This window comes from Nuphar pumila, chromosome 9 (assembly GCF_984573655.1).
Source record: "Nuphar pumila chromosome 9, dmNupPumi1.hap1.1, whole genome shotgun sequence".
Lineage (NCBI taxonomy): Eukaryota > Viridiplantae > Streptophyta > Magnoliopsida > Nymphaeales > Nymphaeaceae > Nuphar > Nuphar pumila.
Genome location: NC_143257.1, coordinates 118,151,793 through 118,162,259, shown reverse-complemented (window position 1 = coordinate 118,162,259; position 10,467 = coordinate 118,151,793). Strand labels below are relative to the sequence as shown.

General features: G+C 40.4%; 1 pseudogene; it reads right to left on the bottom strand.

The window, feature by feature from the left end:
- Window positions 1-2,575: 2,575 nt before the first annotated feature.
- Window positions 2,576-3,481, bottom strand: LOC149829042 (AT-hook motif nuclear-localized protein 23 pseudogene; annotated as a pseudogene).
- Window positions 3,482-10,467: the final 6,986 nt, after the last annotated feature.

Sequence of the window (10,467 nt, the reverse complement as noted above, 5' to 3'; positions counted from 1 at the left end):
GAACAAGGAAAGGGATGGGAAGTAGAGACAGAAATCGGTGGAAATCTGGAAAGATCAAGATGACAGCCTGTTGTCTTTCTATCCATCATCAGTTCTCGTCATTACGTCATGATGCATTGATGCAACAGTAATTGTTACAATCATGGTGTGTATATATACATATCTACACCCACAAACTAGAAATCATATTTGCATCTACTCGATCAGACCTTACAGATGTATTCACCATAGTCTTATTTGATAAGAACCATGCCTCAGTTTTTTTGACATGAAAATAAGATTTTTTAAATCACTAAATTTTGATACATTGAAAGTTAGTTGATTTTCAAAGGTCTTAAAAAAACCATATGTATATGTATGCTATAATCACATGATCCAAAACTTGTTTTCTACTAAATAATGGGTATAAAACAATCATCAGAAAAAATTCAGGAAATTTAAAAATCTAAAGCTTCTATTAGATGAAAGTAGATACTACAGGAACACCCCTATTGATGCTTAATGAGTTTTTCTGCTCTTTCGGTGGGCTTTCCTACTCTTCCGTTGATGTTTTTTTGGCAGTTCTGACCCCATAAATGTCTTGGGCATAGTCGATTTACAAAGAATCCACATCTCGATCATGTGTTTTCGATAAAAAAAAAATGATATTTGACGCCTCAAAAATTTACAAAGCTTTTGGACCGTTGATTTTTTCGAACCTTATAAAATCTCATCCATGTGCCGGAATTGAACACTTCAAGAGTTGATCCCTATAAAATCAAGTACATAGATCATATCTGTATGGTCAGAATTTAAAAATAAAACAAAAAAACCTGAAAAACACATTTAACACATATCATTACCCACTCAACTCTCTCTCTCTCTCTCTCTCTCTCTCTCTCTCTCTCTCTCTATATATATATATATATATATATATATATATATATATATATATATATATATATATATATATATATATATATAACATTCTATGCTACCTATATAATAGAATAGGCAGACTCGAAAGCTTTATGCAGCACCATAGCTAACTTTCATCAACCATGGTTAACAAACAAAACCTCACATTCAGGAAAAACAAGAAGAAAGAAGTTTCAGTAACACAGTTCTCTTTTCCTCATAATAGCTGCTATCAACTGTTTCCTTTGTTTTGTGTTTCCCCACATCATCTATGATGATTTGATAAAGTTGGGGTTTTCTCGTCATTGGAGTTAAAGTTTCTTTTCAGAACTTCGGAGTACCCATATTCCTTTTTTCCCAAAAAAGTGCATGCTAAGGTGGGTACGCAGGTAAATTTTTGCAGTCTGATGGGGGCAAGGGTTTATTTTGGAAAATGACAAGGGAACTTTCTTCTGCCTGTGTAACGTTCGTACTGGAAATAGATGAGGACCAGAGACAATAGATCCTGCTCATCTTTTATTTCACTTGTCAGGGTACCATCACCACCACGAAAAACATGGGCCTCTACAGGACACTGAATCTGTACTTGGGTACTTTCCTCACCTCAGTCGCAACAACAACAAAGACATGAAAACATGGGATATGGTTATTTCATAAATATAAGAGGGTCTACTAGTTCAGTCCCTATTGCCATCTTATATCTATGAAAAAAGTATCAAAGAAGGTAAAAACTTACTGTTGAAACTTGAAAAATATATAGTAAGAGAGAGAGAGAGAGAGAGAGAGAGAGCTTTGTTAGAAAACTATAAAAAGAAATTACTTGGCTTCTTTTATTATTGTTCTTAATATTTTATTTCAACTTCTGCCGCCATCAGGATTCAGGTCTGATTTGTGTACTTCAAATAGGAGTATATGCAAATACTCGAAACATTTCTTTCAACTACATTGACAAGCACAGGGCCCTTTAATAGATTGAGAGGAAAAATATGCGTAAAGCTTCAAACAGGTTCTGGTCATAAAAACTTAATCGAGACCAAGTTATGTGTTGGAAGAGTAATGGCTTAAAAGACCAAGAAACAAAGGATGAATAGAAATTCAAAAACACCATACAATGTCGAAATGAAGACATCAAACAGAACGAGGCTACTCTACTTCCCACACAAAAGATTAAAAGCTCAAAAAAGAAAAAGAAGAAAAAGAGGGTTTCATTATTCACATACATCTATATAAACATCCCTATAACCTAAGACTCTTCTTAAGACATGGAATGGTCACTCCCATATACTGAAATTCACAGTGCAATAGATAACTTATTTTTCCCTTTCAAACCTCTTCCATGTAATGGGAACCATTGCTGAGACCATAGCACACTAGTACATAGACTTTCCTCATTTGGGGACAATTGTACACAACCACCACCTAAAAATACTACAATAATCAAAACAAGATCAAATAACAATCTACAACAGAAATACACGTAATTGTTAATTACCTGCCTCTTGACATCCTTTTTTCCACATTTCCTCCTCTCCATCCCTAATTCCTTCCTCATTTCATCCGCTTCCAACGTTAGAGAGAGAGAGAGAGAGAGAGAGAGAGAGAGAGAGAGAGAGAGAGAGGGTAGGTTGGTCTTCATTCACATCCATACAGATAGATCATAGTGCGACATTCTTACTCTTCAGTAAGGTGGCCTTGCAGCAGCAGCAGCGGCAGCGGTGGGCCAAGGGTAGGCCTCCGCTGGAAACTGGCAGTTCACCATGCTGGCCGGCAGGTTATAGAACGACAGCGCCGATATATCCGGGATATGTCCCGGCCCTCCAGAAACTCCGGCTATCCCCGGTGACTGAGACCCCGCGGCCTGCAGCATCTTCGACGACGATGCCCGCTCCTTGTCCTCCTCCTCGTTGATCGGCAGCCGCTCGTACGCCACGTTCATGAACGACGCGGCCATGAGGATGACGGGGCCGGCGGCCACGAGTGCGCCGGCGACTATCCCGCCGACCACCTGGCCCTGCCCCCCGGCGAGGAAGATGGTGAGCCCCGTCGATCCCGGTGGCGCCGGCGGCGGCAGGAAGGAGCCGGAGAGCGAAAGAATCTCGAAGTGGCCATGGAGCGTGACCACCGCCCCGGCCGCCACCGGCTGCCGGAGCATGACGTTTGAGACCGATCCGGCGCCGCTGAGCACGCAGACCCCGCGCTGCCGCCGGCGCGCGTACGCCGCCACCGCGTCGGCCACGTCCGCACCCGCCGCGATCTCCAGGACGTGAGACCGCAGCGCGTTGGCGCTTTCCCTGGTGATGATGATGGGCGGCTTCAGCTTGTTCTTCGTACCCGGCGGCCTCCCCCTTGGCCTCCGGCCCGTCACCTCCCCTCCTCCTCCTCCTCCGACCGTCGTGGTGGTGGTGGCCGTTTCCGGCGAGTGCTTCTCGTCGTCGTTCGCAGCTTCTTCGGCGGCGGCGGCGTCTCGGTCGCGCTTGCGGGTGCTGCCGGCGTCGAGGGACTCGGGGAGCTGGAGGTGCAAGCCGGGGCGGAGGAGGAGGTGGTGGGCGAAGGGAGAGGAGGTTCCGGGATCGATCCCCGCCATGGCGGCCACATCAAGCCGTCTCTCCCACCACTTGCTTGCCAGCTCTACTACCTCTCCGATGTCGGCCTCGCGCCGAACGAAGATTAAGGCGGGTAAGGATTAATCGAAGGGCAGAAGGCGGAATTGGATCAGAGGAGTGGTGGGGGGGAAAGACCCACAAATCGATTTCTGGTATACCACCATGGAAATCCCACACCGATTTGAGATGAACTCTCTTATCCAAACCAAAACCCTTTTAGCAGCACATGAGAGGTAGGGTAGTGAGGTGCAAGTTTTCTCCTTTTAGAGAGAGAGGGGGGGGGGGGGGGGAGTGGTGATGAATGATAAGAAGTGTTGTTTCTATCTTTTAGCTTTTAGAAAGAGAGGGGGGGATGTATGATCAGAAGCGTTTGCTGTTCATCTTTTAGAGAGAGAGAGAGAGGTGAGCGTGTGTGATAATAAGTGTTGTGTTAGACTCTTAGAAAGAGAGAGACGAAGAAAATAAAAAAAGCTTATTATTGTATTATAGCATTATACTTCTCAATATAATAATGTATGACTATAATAAAATATGAAAATTTCCTATTCTTCTATATGATTATACGAAGTGGGCAATAAATATGGTTATGATTATTTAACAATAAAATGAAACAGTGGATGGCAAATTTGCAAGGGAGCTTCATGTAAAATGAAACAGTAAAATGAACATGGTTTTATGCTTCGTTATTACAGTGCAGTGATCAAACAACAACAACTACGCCTTCATCCCAAAACAATTGGGGTCAGCGATATGAACCAAAAAAGAAATTCATTTTGGGTCTTCCACATGAATCCTTTTCCTCCAATCATTTCTATCCAACGCCATGTCCTCGGTGAGGTTCAAAGCATTCATATCCTTTCCTATCATCTCCATCCAAGTCTTCCTATGCCTACCCCGACCTCTTTTAACTAATATATTTTCCCATTTCTCCAACCTTCTAACTGGAGCATCATTAGGCCTTCGCCGAATATGTCCAAACCACCGTAAACGATTCTCTCGCATCTTATTTTCAATGGGTGCAACACCTACCTTCTTACGTATCTCTTCGTTCCGAATCTTATCTTTTATTGTATTTCCACACATCCATCTAAGCATCCGCATCTCAGCTACACTCATTTTTTAAATATGATGTCTCTTGGCAGCCCAACATTCCGTACCATATAGTAAAGCGGGTCTAATAGTCGTCCTATAAAACTTTCCCTTCAACCGCAATGGCATTCTACGATCGCACAGCACTCCAGTAGCACTTTTCCATTTCATCCACCCAACCTTTATCCTATGATTTACATCTCCATCAATTTCTCCATACTTTTGAATGATGGATCCCAAATATTTGAAATAATCATTCACCGGTATATCTTGCTCACCAAGCTTCACTACACTCCCATCACTACTTCGTTGCTTACTAAACCGACATTTCATATTACAGTGCAGTGATCAGTTAATGTAAATACAATCCAACAGCTATGCAAAATAATGTAGTGAAATCATGGAAATGTGTGGGTGTGTCTACGGGTCAGGTATGACCCGATTCTTACCTGTACTGGATCGGGTAGAGTCAGGGTTTGGTAAAAAAGAAAAGTGTTGTATGCTTTATGAAATTTCATACAAAACTCGGGTCCGACTTGAGTCCTTATTAAGATTCATATTTTTTTTATGTAAAATGTATAAAAAGTTGGTATTTTTAGCAGGTTTGCTTCATGTTTGTTTCGTGTTACCTTTATAAGATTTGAGTATGGTTTTGCCTTTGGTAGGTCTGGTTGGACCTGGCTTTATAGACCTGGTACAGTATCTCAGAGTCAGGTCCAGTCTGGCTAATTTGTTTTTCTTGTTTCATATCTTTTTGCTTTTTTTTTCCACAACTCCAAAACATGAAAATGACATAATTTTGTGATCAAATCTATGGGGAAATGGTAGAAACAAGTTTTTCCATAAGCATATTATAATTTTGCAACAAATAAAAATGAGAAGAAATAAGGGAAAGATATTGGACCCTTGTTTTGACAGCAACAAAACAAATTCTTTAGAATAATCTCCTCCTAATAATAATAATAATAACATCAATAAATTTATTGTTGTTATTATTATATTATTATATTATTTGTTATTCTCATTATTTTTATAACAATGTTATTGACAAAGTTTACATACTAGTGATTATAAAAAAAAATTGCGCACTAGCATATCTTCTGAGACGAGCTGATAGAGAAGAGCACTTTTTTTTTGTGAGAAGGGAGAAGATCACTGTTTCCAGCCATCTCCAATATTTTCAAAGGATGTGAGGATACCAAGAAAAGTAAGTATTAAGGCGGTAAATTTTATATTATTGTACATATTTCATATACTTATATATACCAATATGTCCCCTGAAACCAGATTTTCCCTCCTTATATTTTCTCGATAATGAGATTTTGTGACTATGATTTATGAGCTGCATTTTTCTTGGATGGAAAAAGCTGGGGTTAGGCAGACCCCTACCAGTTATACAACCATATAGTACAATTGAGATTCAAACTTGCAACGTCCCAAACACAAAAAGTGTGCTCTTGTCGGTATGGGTGTCAACGGGCCTGCCTGGTTTACTCGGACCGACCTGAACCAAACCCTATAGAGTCAGGGCATAGTGATTAGGGATGTCAACAGGCCTGGTTTACCGGACCCGATAAGAACTGAACCCTATAGGGTCAGGTATGGTGATAAATAAGAAGACCCGATTAAGATCCGGGTCCGGACCCGAAGGTCCAATTACATGGACCTGGGTATAGTTGTGAAATTTTATACCAGGCCCGCACTCGACCCGAGTTCCGATTAAGACCTGAAAATTTTCAATGTAAAAATGATAAAAACATATGGTTTTACAGGGTATGGTCCAGGTTTGGTTTATGTTGTCCTTATTGGGTCCGGGTATGGTTTTTCTTATAGTGGACCCGATTAGACTTAGGTCTGAACCAGATACTATATAAAAAAATCTGGTCCATTCCACTGTATCCAAACTAAACCCGACCTATTGACACCCCTAATGGTGATAAATAATAAGACTCGGGTCCAGACCTGAAGGTCAGATTAATACATAGACCCGGGTATAGTTTGTGAAATTTTACTGGACCTAGACCCGACCCAAGTTCCGATTAAGACCCACAAATTTTTAATATAAAATGCTAAAAAATATGGTTTTACTGGGTATGGTTCATGTAGTTCTTATCAGGTCTAGGTATGTTTTTTCTTATAGTGAACCTGATTAGACTTGAGTGTGGACCTAATACCATACTCAAAAATCTGGTCCAAGTCTGGTTCCACTGGGTCCGAACCAGTTGACACCTCCCTTTTGGTAAGTACCATATATGATAGGAGGCAAATTTAGCCTCACACTTACACATGAGGCACCCTCTTTCTTTTCTTTTTCTTTTTCTTTTTCTACAGAGAAATAGGGGTGGCAATTTCTGACACGATCCGCCAACCCGCTTCTTAGCCGGGTTCGGGTTTGGCTTAAATGGGTTTATGTCGTAAACGGGTCGACCCGCCTAACCCGTTTATTAAACGGGCCAGGTTCGTGTTAGGGGTATGCCAACCCGCTAACCCGTTTAACCCGTATATTATGTATTTGCTTCCCTCTCCCTCCTTCCTCTTCATCTCGGCCTCCCATCGATGGCCTCCGCCTCATCCTCTCCTAATCTCTCCTCCCTCTTTGCCTTCGTCTCTAGAAACCCTAAGTCACCATCGCCCAGGTCGCGCTATGCATCGCTCCCGACTGGGAAGCGCCTTGGGGCCTTAGGCCCTCATCGGGCCTCCGTCTGATGGAGCGGGCGCGGGATCGGCTCTGCCTCTGCAATGAATGTGTTTGTTTCCGAGCAGCAGGGTGATGAGCCGTCGTCTGTCGCCGGTGACGGTCGGAAGTGGATTCCAGTGGTTCCGCTTGCAGCGCTGCCCAAGGGGGAGAGGAGGATCATCATCCAAAACGGGGAGACAATCATGTTCTTGTGGTACAAGGATGAGATCTTCGCGATTGAGAATCGGTCGCCAGCCGAGGGTGCCTACAATGAGCAAGGATCTCCTCAATGCAAAGCTCACGCAGGTTTTTTACCCGTTTACCCGAACCCAACCCGCCAACTTGTTCGTCAACCTGTTTACCCGACCCGACCCGTTTATTAAACGGGTTAACCGTGTCGTGTCGGGTTACCCATTTAATAAATGGGTCGGGTTCGTGTTTGCCACAGCCGACCCGTTTAATAAACGGGTCGGGTTCATGTTGAGGTGTGCTGACCCGCCAACCCGACCCGATTGCCACCCCTACAGAGAAAGAGAAAGATGGGGTTAGTCAAACCCCCTACTAGTTATACAATCATACCATTTGGGGTTTGTACTTGCAACATCCCAAAACAAGGTGACGTTCACTAACTGCTCCTGCTAGACAAGAGCCCCTGTTGGTTATACATAAGGCACCTATTAGCAAAAGATACCCCATTTTTTGCACCCCATCTAGCGTGTTAATTCTGCCAAGTAAAAGCACCCAACCAATAAACCTAGGTTGAGGAGAAGGGCCATGACTTCATAATGTAAAGAAAGATGATTCAAAAAATATTAAAATGACAAGTCCACATGTTAAGATGGATCTTAGCCCACACATTGAGGTGAATCTTCATACTGAAAATATGAATCTCAATAAAGACTCCTATCCGGATTACTCTTGTATAATGCAATTAAAGAAAAATACTTTTTATCCAAAAAAAAGACCCGTAAAGATAAAGTTTGTAATCACAAGTCTGATTGTAACTGGTTCTCCTTGTATCTAGAGAAACCCAAAAATTGTGTAACTCTTGAGTTCATCAATAAGAATAAGAGAGAGATTTTTTGGGGGGCATGAATATATATATATATATATATATATATATATATATATATATAGAGAGAGAGAGAGAGAGAGAGAGAGAGAGAGAGAGACCATAGTGGACTTAGGTTATATCTTGACTGAACCATTTTAAAATTTGATTTTTTGTGTGTGCTTGTGAGTTTTTTCTAGGATCCACGATTTTACATGGTATCAGAGCCTATTGGCTCTAACGAGTTGGTATGTTTAAGCTTTGTCTTTTCCTTAGCTGACGATGATTGTGTCAAGCTCATGCTTCCTGGTTCTCAATCCAACCATTCAATAAAAATGTTCTTCTCGTTGGTACCCATGAAATTGGATCAAAACAATTATTTGTTATGGCACTTTCAAATAGAGACTGTTATGTACAATCAGAATCTCATCAAGTATGTAGATGGATCACTCCTAACGCCATGCCAATATATTATAGAAGGTAAATAACTCAAAAATAATCTTGAATCGCTACTTGAAAGTGGGCAGATCAATGAACATTGAGTTGGATCAAAGCCACTATTGTTGAAGCCATTTGAGGAAGATTATTCAAATTTTCTTTGCTCAAAATGCATGGATTGCATTAGAATAATCCTATGTGTCTCACTCAGTCCTCATAATCATCCAGTGAAAATGTAACCTTCAAAATATTAAGGAGGATAAGAGCATGTTAGAATATCTGAATCATGTCAAATTTCTTGTAGACTCTCTTTGTGTTGTTGAAGAACCAGTTTCTGATGTATATCTGATTTAGTATTCTAAATGGCTTAACTAAAGAATATGAGAGTTTCATCACCACTATTACCACATATACTCTCAACAAGCTCCCAAGTTTTAGTAAAATTTGTATTTTTACTAAATCAAGAAAAAAGGCTCCAATTATTGAATCTTAAGCCTCATCAACAAGTTGAAACATCTACGAGTGCCTTCTTTTCTCAAAGAGGTTGTGATCGAGACCATGGTGGTTGTGGCGGCCATAGAAGAGAAGTTGTCTGTTTTAACCCCTTCTTCTAAAACTATCAAAACACTAGTACTCAAGAGAATCATGGTTAGTAAAAGAACACTCAATGTGATGGTAGGGACAATTAGGTGGTGTGTCAGTTTTATAGATGCAAGAACCACATGGCATAAACGTGTTATGATATTCCGAAAGCTTTCTCAGTTATGACTTTAAACAATATATAGGACAACTCATTATACCTATGGGAGTCACTCATCACATGGCCATAGATGATCAGGGCATGGTAAACAAGTCTAAATATCATGAACATGATAGAGTTTTTGTTGGCAATGGTGCAAATCTACCTAATGCAAACACAAGTATTGTTTTCTTAAATCAGTTTACTCTGATGTTTTTACCATAAAAAAAATCTATTGTCAGTTGCTAGGTTCACTTATGATAATAATTGTACTTTTAAATTCAATACTCAGATTTTATGTTAAAAGAAAGGAATGAGACTTCTCTTAAAAAGGCCGAGTAAAGGTGAATTGTACCCATAACCAAGTCAACCATTAGGTAGGAAGGAGAATCATGGAGTTGCCGTAGGAAAAACAAATTTTGCATATGTCTCTTGCAAGTTTTCTAAAGTCATGTGGCATTGTTGTTTGAGGCATTAATTTTAGAACTTTAAATTTTCTTGAATATAATAAGTTGATATCATGTGATAAACAAAAATCATGTGGTGATGGTGATTATTTATGCTTTAGTTGTATTGTGAACAAGATTCATAAACTCCTTTTTTAAAATGCTAAATTTTTTGCTAGTTCACTTCTTAAAGTTGCGCATGATGACCTGTGGAGCCCACTGGTCATCTTTTTCGTGATAATGATATTCTTATTACTTACTTATGGTTGACACTCATTCACACTTTTATGATTTTTTTTTATCAAAAAATCAAATGCTTTATCATGTTTTGAAATTTTCAAAGCCATAGTTGAGAATCAGATTTAAAGAAAAATTAAAAATTTTCATAGTGATAGAGTTTGTGAATATGTCAATGATGTTTTTCTTGAATTTTTAAACAAACATGGGATAAAAAGATGTCTCGCTTTTTCGCGCACACCTCAACAAAATATTGTTGTTGAACATAAACATAGGCATGTTCGTGAGAT